This window comes from Lithobates pipiens, unplaced genomic scaffold, assembly GCF_037356315.1.
Source record: "Lithobates pipiens isolate NorthernLeopardFrog02 unplaced genomic scaffold, aLitPip1_a1.2 Scaffold_18, whole genome shotgun sequence".
In the NCBI taxonomy this organism is placed as follows: domain Eukaryota; kingdom Metazoa; phylum Chordata; class Amphibia; order Anura; family Ranidae; genus Lithobates; species Lithobates pipiens.
Genome location: NW_027507758.1, coordinates 14,032,988 through 14,059,478, shown reverse-complemented (window position 1 = coordinate 14,059,478; position 26,491 = coordinate 14,032,988).

The window sequence follows — 26,491 nt, the reverse complement described above, 5'->3', positions numbered from 1 at the left end:
ATACATTACGCCCCTTTCCGCAAGTGCCCGCCCCATTTCCGCAAGTGCCCCGCTGCCTGCTGGGAAACACACAGATCCCAGAGGCAGCGGGGACCATCCTTATTGCGCAGCGCAACTCGCGCATGCGCAGTAGGGAACCGGGAAATTAAGCCGAAAGGCTCCATTTCCTGATTCCCATACCCAAGATGGCGGCGGCAGGACCCGAGAGACGATCTAGAGATCGGCTTCGGGTGCCGACATCGCGGGCGCGCTGGACAGGTAAGTGTCACTATTTTAAAAGTCAGCAGCTGCAGTATTTGTAGCTGCTGGCTTTTAAAAAAAAAAAACGCGGAGTCCCGGCGGACTCCCGCTTTAATATAGTGTGACCACTCTTTCTTTCTGAATGAACTCTGGTCTACTCAGTGAAGGTGGGTGTCTTGGCCCCTGAAACGCGTTGGCTGTTTTATATGATCAATTTATGAACAATTAAAAATGTAATGGACTCTTCCATTCTTTTTGATCTCGCACCCCTTTCTATATTCCTATTGGTTTAAGCACCATTAGGAACATACACCAACCTTTCTCAATGAGGGTTACTCCAGAGGTTGCTACTGGTTCTTTAGCTGTGAGCAATTTCTGCTTCTCAGACCACCAATGGAGAGAGCATTCTTCCCACTGACCACCAATGGAGAGAGCATTCTTCTCACTGACCACCAATGTAAGGAACATTCTTCTCACTGATCACCAATGTAAGGAACATTCTTCTCACTGATCACCAATGTAAGGAACATTCTTCTCACTGATCACCAATGTAAGGAACATTCTTCTAACTGATCACCAATGTAAGGAACGTTCTTCTCACTGATCACCAATGTAAGGAACATTCTTCTCACTGATCACCAATGTAAGGAGCATTCTTCCCACTGACCACCAATGGAGAGAGCATTCTTCTCACTGACCACCAATGTAAGGAACATTCTTCTCACTGATCACCAATGTAAGGAACATTCTTCTAACTGATCACCAATGTAAGGAACGTTCTTCTCACTGATCACCAATGTAAGGAACATTCTTCCCACTGATCACCAATGTAAGGAGCATTCTTCCCACTGACCACCAATGGAGAGAGCATTCTTCTCACTGACCACCAATGTAAGGAACATTCTTCTCACTGATCACCAATGTAAGGAACATTCTTCTAACTGATCACCAATGTAAGGAACGTTCTTCTCACTGATCACCAATGTAAGGAACATTCTTCTCACTGATCACCAATGTAAGGAGCATTCTTCTCACTGATCACCAATGTAAGGAACATTCTTCTCACTGATCACCAATGTAAGGAACATTCTTCTAACTGATCACCAATGTAAGGAACGTTCTTCCCACTGATCACCAATGTAAGGAACATTCTTCTAACTGATCACCAATGTAAGGAACATTCTTCTCACTGATCACCAATGTAAGGAACATTCTTCTAACTGATCACCAATGTAAGGAACATTCTTCTCACTGATCACCAATGTAAGGAACATTCTTCTAACTGATCACCAATGTAAGGAACATTCTTCCCACTGATCACCAATGTAAGGAACATTCTTCTCACTGATCACCAATGTAAGGAACATTCTTCCCACTGATCACCAATGTAAGGAACATTCTTCCCACTGATCACCAATGTAAGGAACATTCTTCTCACGGATCACCAATGTAAGGAACATTCTTCTCACTGATCACCAATGTAAGGAACATTCTTCTCACTGATCACCAATGTAAGGAACATTCTTCCCACTGATCACCAATGTAAGGAACATTCTTCCCACTGATCACCAATGTAAGGAACATTCTTCTCACTGATCACCAATGTAAGGAACATTCTTCCCACTGATCACCAATGTAAGGAACATTCTTCCCACTGATCACCAATGTAAGGAACATTCTTCTCACTGATCACCAATGTAAGGGACATTCTTCCCACTGATCACCAATGTAAGGAACATTCTTCTCACTGATCACCAATGTAAGGAACATTCTTCTCACTGATCACCAATGTAAGGAACATTCTTCCCACTGATCACCAATGTAAGGAACATTCTTCCCACTGATCACCAATGTAAGGAACATTCTTCTCACGGATCACCAATGTAAGGAACATTCTTCTCACTGATCACCAATGTAAGGAACATTCTTCTCACTGATCACCAATGTAAGGGACATTCTTCCCACTGATCACCAATGTAAGGAACATTCTTCCCACTGATCACCAATGTAAGGAACATTCTTCTCACTGATCACCAATGTAAGGAACATTCTTCCCACTGATCACCAATGTAAGGAACATTCTTCCCACTGATCACCAATGTAAGGAACATTCTTCTCACTGATCACCAATGTAAGGAACATTCTTCTCACTGATCACCAATGTAAGGAACATTCTTCCCACTGATCACCAATGTAAGGAACATTCTTCTCACTGATCACCAATGTAAGGAACATTCTTCCCACTGATCACCAATGTAAGGAACATTCTTCCCACTGATCACCAATGTAAGGAACATTCTTCTCACTGATCACCAATGTAAGGGACATTCTTCCCACTGATCACCAATGTAAGGAACATTCTTCTCACTGATCACCAATGTAAGGAACATTCTTCTCACTGATCACCAATGTAAGGAACATTCTTCCCACTGATCACCAATGTAAGGAACATTCTTCCCAATTTTTCTTTATTAAAAGTCTTGCAATCAATAAGCATAAAATCACAATATATAAATATACATAAATATATACATATTTACATAAATTAAAATAAATATAGCAAAACTGCTCTCAAAACAAAAAAATACTTTACAGCAATAACATAAATCCTATTACGACTCACACCATTACACCAGACATCAAACTTGTGAGGTTAAGAAACAATCCCGCACCTATTATGCATGCAGCCCTTCTTCAAAAAGAAGATATTAACCAACAAAAGCTAAGGGAGTGAAAGAAACAGAAAAAGAAAAGAGCTCCTCACCCAGAGATGGGCAGTTCACCAAAAGCAAGTCTGATATTCCTCCACGCCCTTATCCAGACTGCCCGAGGCTCCCTGCCCTTCTCAAGACCCCGAATTTTCCCAACCTCACCCAGAATATCGTGCACCACCACCTCAACAGAGAGGACTTTCTTCCGCAGGGTAATCTGGCACCGTGCATTCCATGTGAAGTAACGGACAACTATACTAACTAAAAACAGTGTATCGAAATCAAAATCCCAGTGAGTCGGGAATGCCCCATACACCCACTCCGCATAACTCATGCGATAGAAAAAGGGGATGCCTAGAGCCCTCCCCACCCTTTTATACACCTCTATGTTAAAGGGACACTGGAGCAAAAAGTGGTCCATAGACTCCACTTTACCAACACACTCCGCTCTAGGACAATCCCGATCATCAAGTTCCCTCTCACATAGAGCCTTCCATGGAAAGCGAGCCAGGCTTGATCCCTAAACTTCAAGGGGATTCTTTCTAAATTGATTAAACGCAACCCCTCCCTCATTACAGAGCCTGGGCAATCCTTTAAGGCCAGTGACACACTGAAAGCAGAGCCAAAAATCCTCTTCTCCAGAAGCTTCCTGGGGAGGGACTTGATATCCTCCACTGTCACCTGCCACTGCCGAAGTATTTTCAGACACGGGGCAACATAAGCCGGGAGCTTGCCATGTCGGACTCTCAGACTTTTCACTGGCCCGCTATCTTCCCAGCATCGCAGAAAAGGCCTAAAACAAGATTGAAAAATACCCACCCATCCCGACGGGTTCTCTGCTAGCATGTTACCAAGATTGTACTTTAAAAACAGCAGAGAAAAGAAAACTATTGGGTTGACCATTCCTAGGCCACCCTCCCGCCTAGACAGGTAAGTTACATTGCGTTTGATCAGGTTCAGCCTACTTCCCCATAACAGTTGGAAAAAACAGCTGTACACCCTTGCATAGAGAGATACTGGCAAGATACAGATGAAGCTGACAAAAATTGGGACCAGGTACGTTTTGATCAAGTCAACCCTCTCCCTCAATGAAAGCTTCCATTTCTTCCAGCTTGCTACTTTGGCATTGGCACACACCAACCTGCTTTCCCAATTTCGATGACCATAGTCACCAGGACCAAATTTGATGCCCAACACTTTAATTTCCTGCTGGGGCTCTGGGAAGGCATCCGGAAGTTCGAAGCTTTCACCTTCCTCACCCATCCAGAAAACTTCACTCTTTTCATGGTTGACTTTAGAACCAGAAGCCTCCGTGTACTCCGTGTACTGCTCTATCATAGAGACCACCTCCTGCGCCTCCTCCGTTCCAGAGACAATAACAGACACATCATCGGCATAGGCCACGACCTTCAAAGGTGGCACACCAGCAATGCCCAAAGGCACCCCGCACAAAGATCCACACTCTAGCCTTCTTATGAAGGGGTCGATTGCGAATACATATAACAGGGGGCTCAGAGGACATCCCTGGCGCACACCAGAGCCAACCTCAAAAGGCCGTCCAACCCAACCATTAACCAGTGGGAAGCTCTCAGCCCCTTTATATAATGTCTTCAGCCAATCTATAAACCTCCCCTGCAGGCCGTATCTACCAAGTAGCAAATACAGGTACTCGTGATTGACTCTATCAAAAGCCTTCGCCTGATCCAATGCCAGCAAGTACTTTCTCCATCCAGCAGCTCTGCATCGTTCCAAAGCCTCCCGGACAGCTAAAATCGCTGAAAAGGTACTTCTACCTTGGACCGAGCAGTGCTGATGACTGGACAACAAATCGTCTGCCACTGACGACAAGCGCCAAAAAAGAATCTTCGCCAAGATCTTTCTATCAACATTGAGAAGACTGATGGGGCGCCAGTTCTCAATCATTGAGGGGTCTTTACCTTTTGACAGAAGAATCACAGCGGATTGCCTCATGGAGGGAGGGAGCGAACCCTCTTCTAGACAGCTGTTATAAACCTCTGCTAAAAAGGGAGCCAGAATGGACTTAAAGTGGTTTGGTACCTAAAAATGAAAGTACATGTTATTAAAATCAACAGATAGCATACTTACCTAAACGAACCCTGAAAAAAAAAAATATTATTTACTTACCTTTTATTTCTGATGTTTCAGCTGACTTCCGGGTTGTCCTCCCGTGGGAGTAGGCGTGGCTATCGTCCTCGCAATGGTCCCTGGGAAATTTGTAAGCTATTTCCCAAGAATCCATGGGGGACAATGAAATTGGGAAATCTCGCGAGATTTCGTTAGGACGCCGGTCACGTGACGAGGGCTTGTACGAATTTGCCATTTTTAAAGTGGGCAGGCAGCTGTATCTGCCATTACACTGCTCTCACTGAGCATGTGCAAGATGGAGCGGAGCATGCTGGGAGCCAGACGTCATCATATACCAGGAAGTAAATGCCTGTGGGCTTCAGACGCCCACAGTTAAAATGGAAAACGCCAGAGCAGGTTTTTATAAGTCATCCTGAGGAAAAGATTTGTCGCGCCGGGGGTCAAATAAACGCCGGACGTGGATGCCAATCGAAGGTAGCACTCGCCCACCTGTGAGACAGGTAAGAAAAAAAAAAAAAAAGAGCGGAATCCCACTTTAAAACACTTGTAAAATTCAGCTGTCAACCCATCTGGCCCAGGCGATTTTTTGGTAGCCAGCTTCTCTATAGCATGAACTACCTCATCCACTGAAATTGGTTCTGTCAAATCCATCAAAGGCAATGTACCATTTCCCAATCCTGGAGTAGAATCCAGAAAGCTTTCCATCTTGTCCCGACAAAGGTCCTTTCTTCCTAGAAGATCTGCATAATATGATCTGAAGATTTCCAGGATCCCTGATCTGGACTTCACCAGGGAACCCGTACTATCCCTCAGGCCTATGACCGTCTTAACTGCTATGCCTTGCTTACAGTTCTGGTAAGGATCAGGCGAGTGATATTTTCCATAATCCCTCTCCAGAACCAAGGAGGCATGCCGGTCGTATTGACACTTTCTAAGAAGAAACTTCACCTCAGAGATCTCCCCTGGATCTCCTCTATACGAGACAAGACGATCAAGCTTCCTCCGCAAATGCTGGTAGGCAATGTACATACCAAGCTGCTTCTTCTTACTTATGGCCTTGAAAAGTCCAATCGCCCTTTGTTTCACAAGCTCCCACCACTCTGACTTAGTGCTGCAAAAGTCCAGAATAGAAACCTGTGCCTGGAAAAAATCCTAATTGTCTTACCTCTACGTCTTCCAGGAGAGCCGAATTCAGTTTCCAGGTACCCCTTCCCCTGGGTGGAGTGTCCGAGGCATTCAGAGTCACAGACAGCATACAGTGGTCAGAGAACTCCACCGCCCTCAACTCAGGAGCCGAAAAAGCAGAGTTCTCCTTTAAAAAAAAAACTATCTATCCTACTCTGACTATTCCCTCTCTGAAATGTGAATCCCGTGCTGCCAGGGCAGTGCTTAATATGCACATCTACCAGGCCTGCCTGTCTCACCATATCTCTAAGAAAAACGCTATCGTACGCCAGCCTGTCTATGGAGCCTCTCCAGTCTTCAGGCCTAATTATGGTGTTAAAATCACCTCCAAAGACAACCTGCTGGGACGTAAAAAGGAAGGGCTTGATCTCTGCGAGGAGGCATTTCCTGCCCCATCTTGACTGCGGTCCATAGATATTGATCAGACGCAGGTCCTGCCCCCTAACAGAGACGTCCAAGACCATGCATCTCCCAATCTCTACCTCAATTACCCGCCGGCACGTTACCATATCGGTTTTAAAAAGGACCGCAACTCCGCTGCAGGGCTCAGCCGCAAGAGACCAAAAGGAGGGACCGCATCTCCACTCCCTTTTTGCTAGATGGACATCGGCCAAAGTATTGAGCCAGGTCTCCTGCAAAAATAAAATCTCGGCATCAAACTCGCTGAGCAAAAATAAGGCAATATCACGAGCTCTTGCAGATTTAATGCTGGCGACATTAATGGTCGCCACCTTTATCGGAGTGGGAACTGCCATCAGGATGATTGGGGTAGTCGTTTCTTAACCTTTACCACACTCTCATCACCAGAAACAGCTCTCTTCAAACTATGTGACTCCCCCTCATCCATGGATGATAAAGAAAAAGATAAATCAGACATCCCATCACCTGACAAAACTGAAAAAGGGTTACCAAGAGGAACCCCTCCTGGGTCAGACTCTGAGGAAGAAATAACCACCTTATTTGTCTTCCTCTTCTTCTTTTTCTTCCTCCTAAACGTCTCCCACCCCTCATCATCTGAATCCCCCTCAACAGAGGGTGAGATATGGGATATGGACACCCTTCCATCAGCCCCACCCCCATTCAGCACCCCCACATTCCCCTGACCATGTTTGCGCTGCCGAGGGACAGGGACTGGAGGCTGAGAAGGAAGGTCCGCTAAACCTGCCCCCCAGCAGCTTCCGCTAGCCTGGAGGATCTACGTACAGCAGGAATAGGGACCACCACATGGGGGACAGACTTAGGGACCACATCACTAGAGGGAACAGAATCTGAAGCAACAGATGGAACAGACACAGGAGGGACAGACTCAGGGACAACATTACCAGGGGGAACAGAACCTGAAACAGATGGAACAGACACAGGAGGGACAACAACAGTTACAGCGGCCTCATCCTCCTTATCCAGCCTCTGCAGCTCAGCCTCCAATCCTGGCAAGTTATGTAATGCCTCTGGACACTTACTATAAGGATGGCCAAGCTTTTGGCACAGATTGCACCGAATTTGGGTACAATCCTTTGCCAAATGGTCCAGATCCTGGCATAGCGAACACTTTTTACGGGTGCAGGTAGATGCAAAATGGCCCTTTTCGCCACATTTATTACAGACTTTGGGCTGACCCTGGTAGAATATAGTCAGCCGATCTCTTCCCAGGAAAGCTGAACAGGGCAGATGTTGGACTACATTGCCCAGCACCCCCAATTTTAGTGACACTGTCCAGGCCCCTGTCCATATCCCATGTTCATCCAGGACCTTCCGCAGTGGAGTGAGGACCTCACCATATCGGCGTAGCCATACTATCAAATCAGCCTCTGGTATGGATTCGTTACGCACCAGGATGGTCACCGATTTTATCAGAGGCTGCCTGGAAATCACCTTTGGCACCAAACCACTCCACTGCGTAAGGCCCTGGCACCTCCTATGTCGCTCCCAAAATAAATCCAACCCCTCAGGTTTTACAAAAGATAAATCAAATTCATAACTTCCCACTGGGCAAATCAAAGCAAAAATATCCACAGCTTTAAACCCCATTTCCAAAACCAACTCAGCCACCCTCCCCCTCACTGGTGGGGTCCCCTCCCCCTCCCACTTGAACTGAACCACATTCCTCCTCCTATACCCACTACCAATCCCACCACCAAACTTCCCCAAATTGTGACCACCAATATTTACAACATTCCCCCCACCCTCCTTGGTGCGACTCCCCAAAACAGACGCATAACTCCCCATATTCCTCCCAGCAGAAGAGACATTTGTTTGTTTTGAACTGTCTGAGACATCTTTAGCAGATATCGATTGTACAGATTTGGTCTGCACAATCGATGAGTCTTTCCTCTGAGCAGAGAGAGAAATGTCATTTTTATTTTTCCCAGCAGTATTAACCCCTTCACCACCACCCACCACATTCATTGTTTTATCATGACTGTCATTGTTAATACTTGCTGGTATATTCACATGTCCTGCAGTCTTCCCAGCAGTGTCAGTTCCCACTGCTGTGCTGGTGGAATCTTCAGCTGGCCTGTTCTCTTCCATCAGGACAGGACTTTCTGCAGAGGACAGTGCAGGCTGGACTGACACATCCATGGCTTCCACTGCACATGGTGCAGTATTCTGACCCCCCCCAACAGCATCAATCAGCTCTGCTGGAACACAGAGAGGCTCAGGTGAAGCAATCACATTGCAGGTGTCAGACACAGTGTGTGAAACAGCAAACTTGATAGAGGGACTACAGGTCTCAGCACATGCAGGTGCAGCAACATCCATGTTCAGGGGATTTGGTGCAGGTTCATCCTCATTCCCTGGCTGATTTTTCTGCACATCCACAGGGACCTCTGATGGGTCATCACAAATGGTAAACTTGCCTCCTCTCAGGGGGGATTCCATCCGCTGGATGAAGGTCAGGGTGGCATTCTCACTCTCAACCCCCTGGCTGGTTGCCGCCGGCGATTCCAAGGCCTTACATGGGGGGAGAGGAGCAGAGGCAGATGAACCCGGGTCATCCATTACCTGAGGCTGATCCATGGAACACGCTGAGGACTGGCTGACAAATCTCCTCTCATTTTCAAATTTTTCTTTAAATGCTCCACTTTTTTCTTTTAGTTTTTGTAACAATAAAATTTGCTGCTTCACTTTTTCTTCCAGTTCCTGTAGATCAGGCTTCATGGCGGTGCGATTCTTACTCCAGGCCTGGAAGTATTTGGCTTTGAAGTTCTTAAGCTCCGCTCTCAAAACCTTCAGCTTCTCCTCCGCTCTCCCAATCGCCCTAAAGCGATTAACAACCTTAAGGCTGAAGACACTGGCATCCATACCAGGGCCCGGACCCACAGACAGATCCTCCACCTCCTCCTCACTGGGCCCCGTGTCATCAGGGGGATCCATCTCAGGGCCTCCCCCAGGATCAGGCATTATTCCTGGGCCAAGCTAGCAGGCAAGGCCCAGGCTTGAAAAATGGGTGGTTCTCACAGAGAGCTCTTTGGGTGTGTCCTCCTCCTCCTTCCCACTGACCACCAATGTAAGGAACATTCTTCTCACTGATCACCAATGTAAGGAACATTCTTCTCACTGATCACCAATGTAAGGAACATTCTTCCCACTGATCACCAATGTAAGGAACGTTCTTCTCACTGATCACCAATGTAAGGAACGTTCTTCTCACTGATCACCAATGTAAGGAACGTTCTTCTCACTGATCACCAATGTAAGGAACATTCTTCCCACTGATCACCAATGTAAGGAACATTCTTCTCACTGATCACCAATGTAAGGAACATTCTTCTCACTGATCATCAATGTAAGGAACATTCTTCTCCCTGATCACCAATGTAAGGAACATTCTTCTCACTGATCACCAATGTAAGGAACATTCTTCCCACTGATCACTAATGTAAGGAACATTCTTCTCACTGATCACCAATGTAAGGAACATTCTTCTCACTGATCACCAATGTAAGGAACGTTCTTCTCACTGATCACCAATGTAAGGAACATTCTTCTCACTGATCACCAATGTAAGGAACATTCTTCCCACTGATCATCAATGTAAGGAACATTCTTCTCACTGATCACCAATGTAAGGAACATTCTTCTCACTGATCACCAATGTAAGGAACATTCTTCTCACTGATCACCAATGTAAGGAACGTTCTTCTCACTGATCACCAATGTAAGGAACATTCTTCCCACTGATCACCAATGTAAGGAACATTCTTCCCACTGATCACCAATGTAAGGAACATTCTTCTCACTGATCACCAATGTAAGGAACATTCTTCTCACTGATCATCAATGTAAGGAACATTCTTCCCACTGATCACCAATGTAAGGAACATTCTTCCCACTGATCACTAATGTAAGGAACATTCTTCTCACTGATCACCAATGTAAGGAACATTCTTCTCACTGATCACCAATGTAAGGAACATTCTTCTCACTGATCACCAATGTAAGGAACATTCTTCTCACTGATCACCAATGTAAGGAACATTCTTCCCACTGATCACCAATGTAAGGAACATTCTTCCCACTGATCACCAATGTAAGGAACATTCTTCTCACTGATCACCAATGTAAGGAACATTCTTCCCACTGATCACCAATGTAAGGAACATTCTTCTCACTGATCACCAATGTAAGGAACATTCTTCCCACTGATCACCAATGTAAGGAACATTCTTCTCACTGATCACCAATGTAAGGGACATTCTTCTCACTGATCACCAATGTAAGGAACATTCTTCTCACTGATCACCAATGTAAGGAACATTCTTCTCACTGATCCCCAATGTAAGGGACATTCTTCTCACTGATCACCAATGTAAGGGACATTCTTCTCACTGATCACCAATGTAAGGAACATTCTTCTCACTGATCACCAATGTAAGGGACATTCTTCCCACTGATCACCAATGTAAGGATCATTCTTCTCACTGATCACCAATGTAAGGAACATTCTTCTCACTGATCACCAATGTAAGGGACATTCTTCCCACTGATCACCACTGTAAGGAACATTCTTCCCACTGATCACCAATGTAAGGATCATTCTTCTCACTGATCACCAATGTAAGGAACATTCTTCTCACTGATCACCAATGTAAGGAACATTCTTCTCACTGATCACCAATGTAAGGAACATTCTTCTCATTGACCATTATGTCATGCTAATGTACCTTGAGCTGTCGATATAGTAATTATTAGAAGGGGTTCCCTGAGACTCTAAAATGTATTTCAAGGGTTCCTCCGTGTTATAAAGGATGATCTAAACTATTGCCATTTGTGTGATTTTTTTTTTCTCTCCCTATGGTAGAATTGGCGGGTGAATGGATGAATTGCAAAGATCAGCCCATTAATAAGGGTGACTACGGAAAGTGATATTTTCAGTGCAGTAAAAATATTGATCTCCCCCTTGTATGGAAAGGTCTCTGATGTCTTCCTTTAACCCACATTTCCCTTCTATTATAAAAGTTCTGCAATCATTTCCTCTCCTGATTTCCAGGGAATAAGGAGTCCCCCATCCGTCCGTCTCTCCCCTCCCCTCCCCCCGCCCTGTGGCTCGCGGCTTAATGCAGATTTTTTATGCTCTTCAGCTGAATAAATGTCAGAAAATTCCCAAACAACTGGAAATCTTCGCACATTATACATCACGCGGGGACAGCTGTGTCACCTCTCCAGGGACACGCAAGCCATCGATAAACCCAATTCATCTCTGTCACGGCGAATTCCTCGCTGTTCTCAGTAATATCTCCGGAATTATTAACCAGGTAATTGTACTGCGGTTTAGCCACTCGGTGACTGCCGCCCTCCGCCGCGCGTTGTGGCCTTAATGATGATGAAGCGTTGGCTTATTTACAGAGGCACATGGCGGGTATTTTGGACCATGTGACAACATGTCATTGACTCGTCAATTTATCGATTATTTGTTCTTGCAGATTAAACGGAGAGATTCAAAAGAACAGCTGGAGGGGGGGGGGGGGCATTAAGGGTTGGGTATTGCATACACCGCAGCATGCCTTGTCTTGCATTGCGGCGTGCTGTGTAACCGCAGCCCATTCATCTCAAAATGTCCCCTAGAGAAGGAGAAATTGATCTTGCTTTTTTTTTTTTTTTTTTAACCACAACGCAAAATTAATAACGCCGCAATGCATTGCATAATGCCTGGTGTGTTTTACCGCCTGTCACTGCCTCACTAACTTCCTGTAGTGAGCTGACAACGCTGCCTCTGCTGCACTGAATTCTCAAAGCAGCGTTGTCAGCCCTGCCCAGCTCTTCCCTGCTAGACTACAGAACACCTCCCCCCTCTCCTCATCTTCATAATATGGGGGGGGGGTGGGGGCAGTCCTGTAGTCCATTTTGGATTTTTGACACCGATCAGCTCCTGCTGCAACCTCTCATCTTGTGACTTGCTACAAAGTTACAGTTTGATCACTGAGGGAGAAACTGAGTAAAAGCTTCCTCCTGCCTGCAGCAGACTTCACCTCTGCCGACATCATCTCAGCCTAGGCAAAGCTCAAGGATGGCTTTATAATGATAAAAGGAGATTCTCAGAAAAATGATATTGTTGCTGAAATTATTGGGCTGTTCTAAAACGCACCTGGGAACGCATGAAAAAAAACGTGTGCTTGGACGCAGCTTCTGGTGGGAATGAGTCCTGTAGGTTTGTAAAGTTCTAGAAATACAGTGCCTTGAAAAAGTATTCATTACCAAAAATGTGTCAGGGCTGGGCTCAGCCCTTCCCTTCCTTTGATCTGGCCGCTCAGCTGTCGGCTAATTGCCAGCTCCTATCTCTCCACAGTTACTCAGCTGTTGATGATCCTGCTCGTCAGTCCTGCCTACTTAAGCCGTCCAGTCCAGATGATCTCTGCCTTCACCTTGGTCAACATCACAGAGACGCTCTCCTGCATTCCTGTTAAAGACTTGCTTGGCTGACATTACTTCTGGCTCCAGATCCTGCTTGCTGTTCTACTAATCTGATCTCTGGCTTCCTGACTTTCTGGCTTGTCTGACTATCCGTTCCGGTTACCGAACTTTGGCTATGTTTTGACTACAATTGTTCTATTTACTTTTATTATTAAACAAGTGCGATTTAACTGTACTTCTGTCTCGGTCTGATTCATGGTTTCTGACAAAATGTAAATGTATTTTATTGGAATTTCATGTGATAGACCAACACAAAGTGGCACATAATTGTCAAGTGGAAGGAGAATGATAAATGGATTTCCAATTTTTTTTTTACAAATAAATATGTAACAAGTGTGGTGTGCATTTGTATTCAGCCCCCTTTACTCTGATACCCCTAACTAAAATCTAGTGAAACCAATTGCCTTCAGAAGTCACCTAATTAGTAAATAGAGTCCACCTGTGTGTAATTTAATCTCAGTATAAATATAGCTGTTCTGTGAAGCCCTCAGATGTTTGTTAGAGAACCTTAGTAAACAAACAGCACCATGAAGGCCAAGGAACACACCAGACAGGTCAGGGATAAAGTTGTGGAGAAGTATAAAGCAGGGTTAGGATCTAAAAAAATCTCCCAAGCTTTGAACATCTCACTGAGCTCTGTTCAATCCATCATTGGAAAATGGAAAGAGTATGGCACAACTGCAAACCTACCAAGACATGGCCGTCCACCTAAACTGACCGGCCGAGCAAGGAGAGCATTCATCAGAGAAGAGCCAAGAGGCCCATGGTAACTCTGGAGGAACTGCAGAGATTCACAGCTCAGGGGGGAGAATCTGTCCACAGGACAACTATTAGTCGTCTCTCCACAAATCTGCCCTTTATGGAAGAGTGACAAGAAGAAAGACATTGTTGGAGGAAAGTCATAAGAAGTCCTGTTTGTAGTTTGTGAGAAGCCATGTGGAGGACACAGCAAACATGGGGAAGAAGGTGATCTGTTCAGATGAGACCAACATTACATTTTTTGACCTAAAAGCAAAACGCTATGTGTGGGGAAAACTAACACCGCCCATCCCCCTGAACACACCATCCCCACCGTGAAACATGGTGGTGGCAGCATCATGTGGTGGGGATGCTTTTCTTCAGCAGGGACAGGGAAGCTGGTCAGAGTTGATGGGAAGATGGATGGAGCCAAATACAGGACAATCTTAGAAGAAAACCTGTTAGAGTCTGCAAAAGACTTGAGACTTGAGACCGGGGAGGAGGTTCACCTTCCAGCAGGACAACAACCTGAAACATCCAGCCAGAGCTACAATGGAATGGTTTAGTTCAAAGCATATTCATGTGTTAGAATGGCCCAGTCACAGTCCAGACCTAAATCACATTGAGAATCTGTGGCAAGACTTGAAAATTGCTGTTCACAGACGCTCTCCATCCAATCTGACAGAGCTTGAGCTATTTTTTCAAAGAAGAATGGGCAAAAATGTCCTCTCTAGATGTGAAAAGCTGGTAGAGACATCCCCAAAAAGACTTGCAGCTGTAATTGCAGCAAAAGGGGGTTCTACAAAGTATTGACTCCGGGGGGCTGAAACGGGGACGGCCTGTCCATTAGGGGCCTGCAATGGATAGGTAAATGCCCCCCACACTTTTCAGATATTTATTTGTAAAAAAATGTTGAAAAACATTTATCATTTTCCTTCCACTTCACAATTAGGTGCCACTGTGTGTTGGTCTATCACATAAAACCTATGCACAGGACGCCGTCCTTCCTGGCACCCAACCTGACGGCTGTGTGAACTGGTGAAGTGGTTCTTTGGAATCCTTACCAATCTAAATGTGTACGTTTTATGGGAGTCACTCTAGCCCAGAGCATCCGCTCCCATCCCCTAACCCATAGACCCCTGTTCAGGGAAGGTTTGGTGTTTAGGCGAATGCTCACTTTATTCAGTTGCAGGATGAAGACAGCTGGGGTTTCCTTATAAAGGGGATATAATCAACATGTACAAATACATACTGTAAGTGGTCCATATAGTGAACTTGGTGTTGAGTTATTCACTTTAAGGTCATCATAGAGGACAAGGGGGCACTCTTTACTTCTAGAGAAAAAAATAGTTCATCTGCAAATATGGAAAGGTTTCTTCACAGTAAGAGCTGTGAAAATGTGGAATAGACTCCCTGCAGAGGTGGTTCTGGCTAGCTCGGTAGATTGCTGGGGTTTTTCACCTTCCTCTGGATCAACGATGGGTATAGGATTGTGTATATGGGATTGCATTTTCTATTTTTTTTTGCTCAAACTAGATGGACAAAGGGGGGGGGAGGAGGGGGTAATGGTGAGAACAGATTTGAAGGGGACCCTCCCCCCCCTTTTTCACCATCTAAGGTTTGCAACCATATCATATGGTGACCTTTGGTGGGGCTTCTGGGCTTGTATTCTTGGGGGCGTCGCCAGAGATCTCCATTGACGCCATCTCCTGCAGTGACATTTGCCGATCTGCTTGAACTAGTGGTTGATTGAACATTGCACCATTCACTTGATCTGACTTTGACAAGTATTTGAACATATAGTCTCCTACTAAGTACCCCTGACGAAGGGATTGAACCTGAAACGCGTCGGGGACCAAAAAATGTTTTGTCTTTTTTCAACCTGACTATTTAACTATGTAATATCACTGTGTACTAAATTAAAATGAATATCTATTGCATGCCCAACTGTGGAGAGTGAACTTGAAAATGTGCCCATAAGGTTTGGTAAGGCAACTAGAGTCAGCTAGTAAGGGGTTCAATGATGTGTGAGCCCTCTGAGCAAACAAGTAAGGGTGCTAATTAAGTGGGAGTAAACTAATAAGGGTTAAGTAGTCTGTGTGCCACGGAGTCAACAACAAAGTTGTCCAATTCACTGTGAGCTCCCTAAATAAACTAGTAAGGTGTCCAATGAAGAGTTAGCTCCATAAGTACATTTGTGAGGGGTCCAATGAAGTGGGAGCTCCATAGGTAAATCAGTTAGGGGTCCAATGAAGTGGGAGCCCCTTGACTAAACTAGTAAGGGGCCCAATGAAATGGAAGCTTCATAAGTAAACTAGTAACAGGTCCAATGCAGTGAGAGCTCCATAAGTAAATTAGTAAGGGGTCCAATGAAGTGGGAACTTCATAAGTAAATTAATAAGGGGTCCAATGAAGTGAGAGCTCCATAAGTAAACTAGTAACGGGGCCAATGATGTGGGAGCTCTATAGGTAAACTACCCTGTTTCCCCTAAAATAAGACCTAGCGTGATTGTCGGTGATGGCTGCAATATAAGCCTTACCCCCCAAATAAGCCCTAGTTAAAGTCCTTCTATGTCTTATTCTCAGGGTAGGGCTTATTTTCGGGGAAAGAGGGTGGGGCTTATTTGGGGGGTAGGGCTTATATTGCAGCCATCACCGACACTCACGCTAGGTCTTATTTTAGGGGAAACAGGGTAGTAAAGGGTCCAATAAAGTGGAAGCTCTATATGTAAACTATTAAGGGATCCAATGAAGTGGGAGTGCCATATATGTAAATTAGTAAGGTGTCCAATGAAGAGTTAGCTCCATAAGTACATTTGTGAGGGGTCCAATGAAGTGGGAGCTCCATAAGTAAATTATTAAGGGGTCAAATGAAGTGGGAGCCCCTTAAGTTAACTAGTAAGGGTCCAATGAAGTGGGAGCTTCATAAGTAAACTAGTAACGAGTCCAATGAAGTGGGAGCTCCAGAAGTAAATTAATAAGGGGTCCAATGAAGTTGTAGCTCCATAAGTAATCTAATAAGGGGTCCAATGAAGTGGGAGCTCCATGAGTAAATTAGTAAGGGGTCCAATGAAGTAGGAGCTCCATTAGTAAACTATTAAGGGGTCCAATGAAGTGGGAGCTCCATAAGTAAACTAGTAAGGGGTCCAATGAAGTGTGAGCTTCATAAGTATAATTGTAAGGGGTTCAATGAAGTGGGAGCTCTATACACAAATTAGTAAGGGATCCAATGAAGTGGGAGCTCCATAAATACGTAAATTAGTAAGGGATCCAATGAAGTGGGAGCTCCAGAAGTAAATTAACAAGGGGTTCAATGAAGTTGGAGCTCCGTATGTAAACTAATAAGGGGTCCAATGAAGTGGGAGCTCCATGAGTAAATTAGCAAGGGGTCCAATGAAGTAGGAGCTCCATTAGTAAACTATTAAGGAGTCCAATGAAGTGGGAGCTCCATAGGTAATCTAGTAAAGGATCCAATAAAGTGGGCGCTCTATAAGTAAACTAGCAAGGGGTCCAATGAAATGGGAGCGCCATAAGTAAATTAGTAAGGGATCCAACGAAGTTGGAGCTCTATAAGTAAACTAGTAAGGGCTCCAATTAACTGTGAGCTCCATATATACATACATTAGTAAAGGATCCAATGAAGTGGGAGCTCTATAAGTAAATTAGTAAGGGGTCCAATTAACTGAGAGCTCCAGAAGTAAATTAGTAAGGGGTCCAATGAAGCTGGAGCTCCATAAGTAAACTATTAAGGGGCCCAATGAAGTAGGAGCTCCATAAGTAAACTAATAAGGGGTCCAATGAAGTGAACGTTCCATGAACAAACTAGTAAGGGGACCAGTAAAGTGGGAGCTCCATGAGTAAATTATTAAGGGGTCCAATGAAGTGGTGGTTCCCTTAGTAAAATAGCAAAGTGTCCAATGGAGTGTAAGCTCTCTGAGAAAACTGGTAGGGGGTTGGGTGGTGTGTGCACTCCCTGGGTCAACAACAATGGTGTGAAATTGACTGTGAGCTTCCCAAGTGAACTAGAAGGGAGTTCAAAAGAGTGCAGGCTCCCTAAATCAACTAGTTATGGGTCCAATGGACCCCTTTGCTCGTTCATTATATGGCAAGCAGATATTAATGCTCATATTTTGGTTGTTAAACTCTTGCTGTACGCCATTACCCCTTCAACAAACAAGCTCTCCACCTTCTAACACTGCGCTCTCCCCTCCTCCACTCTTCATCATTCCGCCAGCGATGAGATCTTCCCATAATGATGCATGGCGTTCCCGCCACTCTGCTGGGTGTGACAAATCTACATGTATGCGTCTTGATAAAACGGCTTCATTACCTCAACGGTAATGAAGTGTTGGCGACATTGCAACAGAATAAATGCGGTTGTGTGGAGCTCATACGTGGCATAATGCCGCATAAATCAGAGTTCCTATCTGCGGTGAAATGTTGTTACAAGGTTACACAAGGAAATTACCCAGCGAGAGGCAAAACGGTCCCTGCAGAGGCTTGCTGTGGGTGAGGGATGAGCACAACAGGGAAGAAGGGAAACGTGTCGAGATCTTGGAGTGGGAGCTGAGATTTCCCGGGGGGAAAAAAAATGGATCCAACAGAAAGTAGGATGTGGGGACCTAAAAAGTATACAATGTCAGAACCAACATACAAGGGGTTAAAGGTTGTTTATTGGGGCAAAGGTTTCCATAATTGGGGCCCCCAGACTGGCCCATGTGCCTGAACACAGAATATTTTTTTTCATACAGTGCATCCGGAAAGTATTCACAGCGCTTCACTTTTTTTTTTGTTACAGCATGTATGGTACAGCCTTATTCCAAAATGGATTCATTATTTTCCTCACAATTCTAGAAACAATACCCCATAATGACAACATGAAAGAAGTTTGTTTGAAATCTTTGCAAATTTATTAAAAATAAAAAATAAATAAAATCCCATGTACATAGGTACAGGGCCGTCTTTAATAATGATTGAACCCTGGGCAAACGTTTTCTTGGGCCCCCCCCCCCCCCCCCCCCCATACAATTTTGCTCTCCACCTGCTCTGAGACATACAATAAATAGCAGCTAGACTTAAAATCAGACAGCAATTGCTTTTGGTTGCCAGAGGTCACAGTGTATCATTACCGCTCACTGACTGGTTCCTAGAGGTTACAGCACACATTACTCCTCGCTGATTAGTTGCTAGATGTTACAGCACATGATTTCTGCTTGTTGATTGGTTGCTAGAGATTACTGTACAGTAATACTGCTCACTGATTGGTTGCTAGAGGTTACAGCACATCATCTCCTCACTGTAGGGGGCCTGATATACCGTATTTATCGGCGTATAACACGCACTTTTTCCCCCTTAAAATCGGGGGAAAGTCATGGGTGCGTGTTATACGCCGATCCCCACTGTCTGCGAGTCAAAAATACAGAGCGCGGCCGAAAAATACCGAGCGCCGCCGCAAAATACAGAGCGCCGCCGAAAAATACCGAGCCGATTGCTCGGCTCCGCTCGTAGTCCCGCCTCCCTGCTGTTTCTCTAGCGAGCGATGCCGAAAAAGACGGAGCCGACTGTACTGTGTGCTCGGCTCGGCGTGCAGTCCCGCCCATACTGGGCGGGACTGGGCGGGACTGCGAGCGGAGCCCAGCCGAATACACAGTAGAGTCGGCTCTGTCTTTTTTGGCAGCACTCGCTCGGTCTGTCTCGGCGGCGGGAAATTTAAACACTGCAAAGCTGCAAACAGCGTGGGGCAAGCTGCAAATGACACTGATCATTCTGCAATGATGGACAAGGCTGCAGATGCACACTGATAAGGCTGCATTGACGGGCATTTAAATGTAAGTTTTTTTTTCCTTAAACTTCCCTCCTAAAACTTTGTTCCTTAAAATGCCCTTCTAAACTTGGGGTGCGTGTTATACGCCAGTGCATGTTATACCCCGATAAATACGGTACATATGAATGCCGCATTTATTTACATATCTATGCCGCCGGATGCAGCTATTTACATATGATTGCCGGTTATTTACATGTAAACACAGGGTCTGCAGGTGAGTCATCTGTATAGAACAATAGGGCAGAGCTGGGCAGCATTAGTAGCAGCACTTCACACTGAGATATCAGGACACATCACAGGACTAAAACTTCAAGGCGCAAGGGAGTTTAAACTGTAATAGTTGGCAAGTATGAGGCAGCTGCTTTGGGCCCCACAACAATGACAGGGCCCAGGGCAGCTGCCCCTTTTGCCCTGCCTTAAAAACGGCCCTGCATAGGTATTCACAGCCTTTGCTCAATACTTTGGTGAAGCACATTTGACACCAATTACAGCCTCAATTCTTTTTGAGTATGGTGCTACAAGCTCGGCACACCTATTTTTGGGCAGTTTCTCCCATTCTTCTTTGCACAGCTATTTTCAGACCTCTGCAGAAATGTTCAATCGGGTTCACGTCTGGGCTCTGGCTCGGCCCGGGCGACTCTCGTCCCATAGCCTCTCCTTTGTTATCTTGGCTGTATCCCTAGGGTCGCTGTCCTGTTGGAGGATGAACCTTTGCCCCAGTCTGAGGTCCAGAGCAATCCCCCATAATGACAACATAATAAGAAGTTTGTTTGAAATCTTTGCAAATTTATTAAAAAGAAAAAAATCCCATGTGCATAACCATAAGTATCACAGCCTTTGCCATGACACTCAGAACTGAGCTCAGGTGCCTCCTGTTTCCACTGATCATCCTTGAGATGTTTCTACAACTTGATTGGAGGCCACCTGTGGTAAATTCAGTTGATTGGACATGATTTGGAAAGGCACACACCTGTCTATAGAAGGTCCCACAGGTAACAGTGCATGTCAGAGCACAAACCAAGTCAGGAAGTCCAAGAAATTGTCTGTAGACCTCCGAGACAGGATTGTATGGAGGCACAGATCGGGGGAAGGGTACAGAAACATTTCTGCAGCATTGAAGGTCCCAATGAGCACAGTGGCCTCCATCATCTGTAAATGGAAGAAGTTTGGAACCAAAAGGACTCTTCCTAGAGCGGCCCGCCTGGCCAAACTGAGCGATCGGGGGAGAAGGGTCTTAGTCAGGGAGGTGACCAAGAACCCGATGGTCACTCTGACAGAGCTCCAGCATTTCTCTGTGGAGAGAAGAGAACCTTCCAGAAGAACAACCATCTCTGCAGCACTCCACCAATCAGACCTGTATGGTAGAGTGGCCAGATGGAAGCCACTCCTCAGTAAAAGACACATGACAGCCCGCCTGGCATTTGCCAAAAGGCACCTGAATGACTCTCAGACCATGAGAAACAAAATGATCTGGTCTGATGAAACAAAGATTGAACTTTTTGGCTTGAATGGCAAGCGCCACATCTGGAGGAAACCAGGCACCGCTCATCTCCTGGCCAATACCATCCCTACAGTGAAGCATGGTGGTGGCAGCATCATGATGTGGAGATTTTTTTCAGCGGCAGGAACTGGAAGACTAGTCAGGATTGAGAGAAAGATGAATGCAACAATGTATAGAGACATCCTTGATGAAAACCTGCTCCAAAGTGCTCTGGACCTCAGACTGGGGCCACCACCCTAAGCACACGATAACAAAGGAGAGGCTACAGGATGACTCTGTGAATGTCCTTGAACATTTCTGGAAAGATCTGAAAATGGCTCCCCATCCAACTTGAGAGGTCCTGCAAAGAAGAATGAGAGAAACTGCCCCAAAATAGGTGAGCCGAGCTTGTAGCATCATACTCAAAAAGACTTGAGGCAGTAATAGGTGCCAAAGGTGCTTCACCAAAGTATTGAGCAAAGCACACTCATGTACATGGGATTTTATACATTTTTTATTTTAAATAAATTTGCAAAGATTTCAAAAAAACTTCTTTCATGTTGTCATTATGGGGTATTGTTTGTAGAATTTTGAGGAAAATAATGAATTGAATCCATTTTGGAATAAGGCTGTAACATAACAAAATGTGGAAAAAGTGAAGCGCTGTGAATACTTTCCAGTTGGACTGTATTATTGATCCTTATCTGGTTTAAGAATATTGTTACATTGTATAAAGAAGCTCCTATGAGATGACAACATTTCTACTGATGATGGGAAAGCAGGGCCGGACTGGACTACCGGGATACCGGGAGATTTCCCGGTAGGCCGCCTGCCCTGGGGCCGCTTTTAGTTGCGGCTGCATTGGTGCTTTCTACTGCGGATCACATCGCTGGCTGGCTCTGTGTTTGGCGGCCGCTCTGTAACACAGTCCCGCCCCCCCCAGACCGGCTCGTGTGATAGTAGATAGAATCAACCTTCAGCTTATCACATGAGCCAGTCTGGGGGGACGGGGCCGTGTTACAGAGCGGCTGCCGAACACAGAGCCAGCCAGCGCTGTGATCAAGAGCATGAGATGGTGCCTGTACAGCCCACCCTGTGTGCCTGGATAGGAGGATCAGCAGGGGGGCTGCATATAGAGGAAATGAGCTTTCTATATTCCTCCATGCAGCCGCTGAATGCTTGCAGGAGGGAGAGGAGGAGAATCAAGCATTCAGCGGCTATCCAACTTCTTTTACTGCCCCCCCCCCCAGTTCACCTTGTGCCCCACAGTTCTCTCCACCCCTCTTCTTTCTGCCCCCCCCAACCTGCTCTCCAGTTTTCCCGATCCTTCTCTAGCCACCATCCCAGTGCTATCCACTCCCCCAGTGCTCTTCACCCCCCTCCCCCCCAGTGTTCTTCTCCCCCCTGTTCTCCCCTTCGTGCTCTCCACTCCCCCCGTGTGCTCCACTCCCCCCGTGTGCCCCACTCCCCCCAGTGCTCTCCCCCCTGTTCTTCCCCCCCAGTGCGCTCCACTCCCCCCAGTGCTCTCCCCCCTGTTCTCCCCCCCAGTGCGCTCCACTCCCCCCAGTGCTCCCCCCTGTTCTCCCCCCAGTGCTCTCCACTCCCCCCCAGTGCTCCCCCTGTTCTCCCCCCAGTGCTCCCCACTCCCCCCAGTGCTCTCCCCCCCAGTGCTCTGCTCTCCCCCCTGTTCTCCCCCCTGTTCTTTCCCCCAGTGCTCTTCACTCCCCCCAGTGCTCTCCCCCCTGTTCTACCCCCCAGTGCTCTCCACTCCCCCCTGTTCTTCCCCCCCAGTGCTCCCCCCTGTTCTTTCTCCCCCAGTGCTCTTCACTCCCCCCAGTGCTCTCCCCCCTGTTCTACCCCCCCCAGTGCTCTCCACTCCCCCCAGTGCTCTTCCCCCTGTTCTCCCCCCCAGTGCGCTCCACTCCCCCCAGTGCTTCCCCCCCGTTCTTCCCCCCCAGTGCTCTCAAATCCCCCCAGTGCTCTCCCCCCTGTTCTTCCCCCCCAGTGCGCTCCACTCCCCCCAGTGCTACCCCCTGTTTTTCCCCCCAGTGCTCTCCACTCCCCCCAGTGCTCCCCCTCTTCTTTCCCCCCCAGTGCTCTCCCCCCTGTTCTTTCCCCCTCCAGTGCTCTTGACTTCCCCCAGTGCTCTCCTCCCCTGTCCCCCCCCCCAGTGCTCTCCACTTCCCCCAGTGCTCTCCACCCTTGTTCCCCCCCCCCCCAGTGCTCTCCCCCCTGTTCTTCCTCCCCCCCCAGTCCTCTCCCCCCTGTTCTCCCCCCCAGTGCTCTCCACTCCTCCCAGTGCTCTCCCCCCTGTTATTTTCCCCCCAGTGCTCTCTCACCCCCCCAGCTCTCCCCATCACTCTCCAGCCCCCACCCCTGTGCTCACCAGTGGGGCAATCCCAGAGCTAGTGTCCCCATTGGAAGAAATCCACACTATTGGAAGGAAAATTTAAATTTCATGCCCCATCTTTTCTTCTTTTGGGTCCAGCTGTCTACCAACTGTTGATAACTACACAGGGAATAGGTGCCTCTGTGTCTATATTGCCTAAAGGCATCAGCCTATCGTACCTAACAGGAAATTGAATTGAAGGCAAAGCACATGTAATGCAACACTTTATTTTCAATGGGATGCCCATCCTGCAAGCGCACTGTCCCAGTGTGAAAGCAATAGCTTTATTATAATTACTATAATTTATTATAATTACTGTAATGTAAGCTGTTCCAGCATGCTATACTACTCTGTGATCCCTTTCCTCTTCCTCCAGTCATGATCCAGCCGCTGTCTCTCTTCCTCGGCCCAGACGAGGCTGCAATGGTGGGCACAGTGAGGCTGCAATGGTGGGAACAGTGAGGCTGCAATGGTGGGCACAGTGAGGCTGCAATGGTGGGCACAGTGAGGCTGCAATGGAGGGCACAGTGAGGCTGCAGTGATAGTCACAGTGAGGCTGAAATCATGGGCACAGTGAGGCTGCAATGATAGGCACAGTGAGACTGCAATGATAGGCACAGCGAGGCTGCAATGGTAGGCACAGTAAGGCTGCAATGATGGGCAAAGTGAGGCTGTAAAGATAGGCACAGTGAGGCTGCAATGGTGGGCACAGTGAGGCTGCAAGGATTGACACAGTGAGGCTGCAATGATAGGCATAGCGAGGCTACAATGATGGGCAAAGTGAGGCCGCAATGATGGGCAAAGTGAGGCTGTAAAGATAGGTACAGTGAGGCTGCAATGGTGGGCACAGTAAGGCTGTAAGGATTGATACAGTGAGGCTGAAATGCTAGGCACGGTGAGGCTGCAATGGTAGGCACAGTAAGGCTGCAATGGTGGGAACAGTGAGGCTGCAATGGTGGGCACAGTGAGGCTGCAATGGTGGGCACAGTGAGGCTGCAATGGAGGGCACAGTGAGGCTGCAGTGATAGTCACAGTGAGGCTGAAATCATGGGCACAGTGAGGCTGCAATGATAGGCACAGTGAGGCTGCAATGATAGGCACAGCGAGGCTGCAATGGTAGGCACAGTGAGGCTGCAATGATGGGCAAAGTGAGGCTGGAAAGATAGGCACAGTGAGGCTGCAATGGTGGGCACAGTGAGGCTGCAAGGATTGACACAGTGAGGCTGCAATGATAGGCATAGCGAGGCTACAATGATGGGCAAAGTGAGGCCGCAATGATGGGCAAAGTGAGGCTGTAAAGATAGGTACAGTGAGGCTGCAATGGTGGGCACAGTAAGGCTGTAAGGATTGATACAGTGAGGCTGAAATGCTAGGCACGGTGAGGCTGCAATGGTGGGCACAGTGAGGCTGCAATGGTGGGCACAGTGAGGCTACAAGCATTGGCACAGTGAGGCTGCAATGGTGAGCACAGTGAGGCTGTAATAGTGGACACAGTGAGGTTGCAATGGTTGGAACAGTGAGGCTGCAAGGATTGGCACAGTGAGGCTGTAATGGTGGGCACAGTGAGGCTGTAATAGTGGACACAGTGAGGCTGCAATGGTGGGGACAGTGAGGCTGCAAGGATTGGCACAGTGAGGCTGCAATGGTGGGCACAGTGAGGCTGCAATGATGGGCACAGTGAGGCTGAAATGATAGGCACAGTGAGGCTGCAATGGTGGGCACAGTGAGGCTGCCATGGTGGGCACAGTGAGGCTGCAATGGTGGGCACAGTGAGGCTGAAATGGTGGGCACAGGTCACGCTGCATTGATGGGCACTGACGAGGTTGCATTGATAGGCACAGGTGAGCCCACACTGATGGGCACTGGTGAGGCTGTGCTGAGGGGCACTGATAAAGTTGTTGTTAATATTTATTTTTGTAACTTAATTCTGCATAAAACATTTAAAGAGGGACGAAAAAAAATAATTAAAAGTCAGCAGCTACAAATACTGCAGCTGCTGACTTTTAAAATAAGGACACTTACCTGTCCAGGGCACCCACGATGTCCTCACCCAATCAATCCCTCGGCTTCTGGGGGCAGGTCCCGGCATCTTCAGTAAGGGAATCAGGAAGTGAAGCCTTGTGCGTTCTGAGTGGTCCCTGCTGTCTTCTGGGACCTGTCTGTCTCCCAGAAGACAGCAGGGGAGGGGAGAAGTACATAGTACGTGGCATAGATCGCCATGGATTCTATCGCCGGAAGTCGGAGCAAATACCTGTATTATACAGGTATCTGCTACCCCCCTTCCCCCCTGAAAGGGGCCAAATTTGACACTGGGGGCAGGGGGGGGATCTGAAAAGCGGAAGTTCCATTTTTGGATGGAACTCCGCTTTAAGTGTCATTTGATGAGATAATTTATCAGGGCGTGTTTATGGGCGGAATTAGGGGTTGAGCAGGGTAGGGTTTGGGTGGGGCAACTGGTGGCAAGTAACCCTTGAGGCTAGTAGCTCAGGACTTGAAATTTTGAGCTTTGAATCTTTGATATACAAGTTCATTTATGGAAGGGTTGAAAGCGAGTTTCACCATACTTAAACCATGGATCCCATTTTCTTGTTATAGAACTGTGTAGAGTTGTATAATGTATGGAAGATTTTTTTCCATAAGACTAATTGTATTCACTCTTGCCTTCAATTGAGTGATAGGGAATAACGTTGATTTTCAGTGGAAGGCAATTAACCAGTGAATTGCTACACTTATCGTATGGATAAGCTTCACGCGAGGGATGGAAATACCAGGAATGACTGAATAATTGTTTATTATTTACCACCATTCCTGGTGTTGAGTTATTTTGAGAGGACAGCAAATTTACACTGTTATGCCCTGTACACACGATCAGACATTCCAACAACAAATCCCCATGTTTTTTCCCC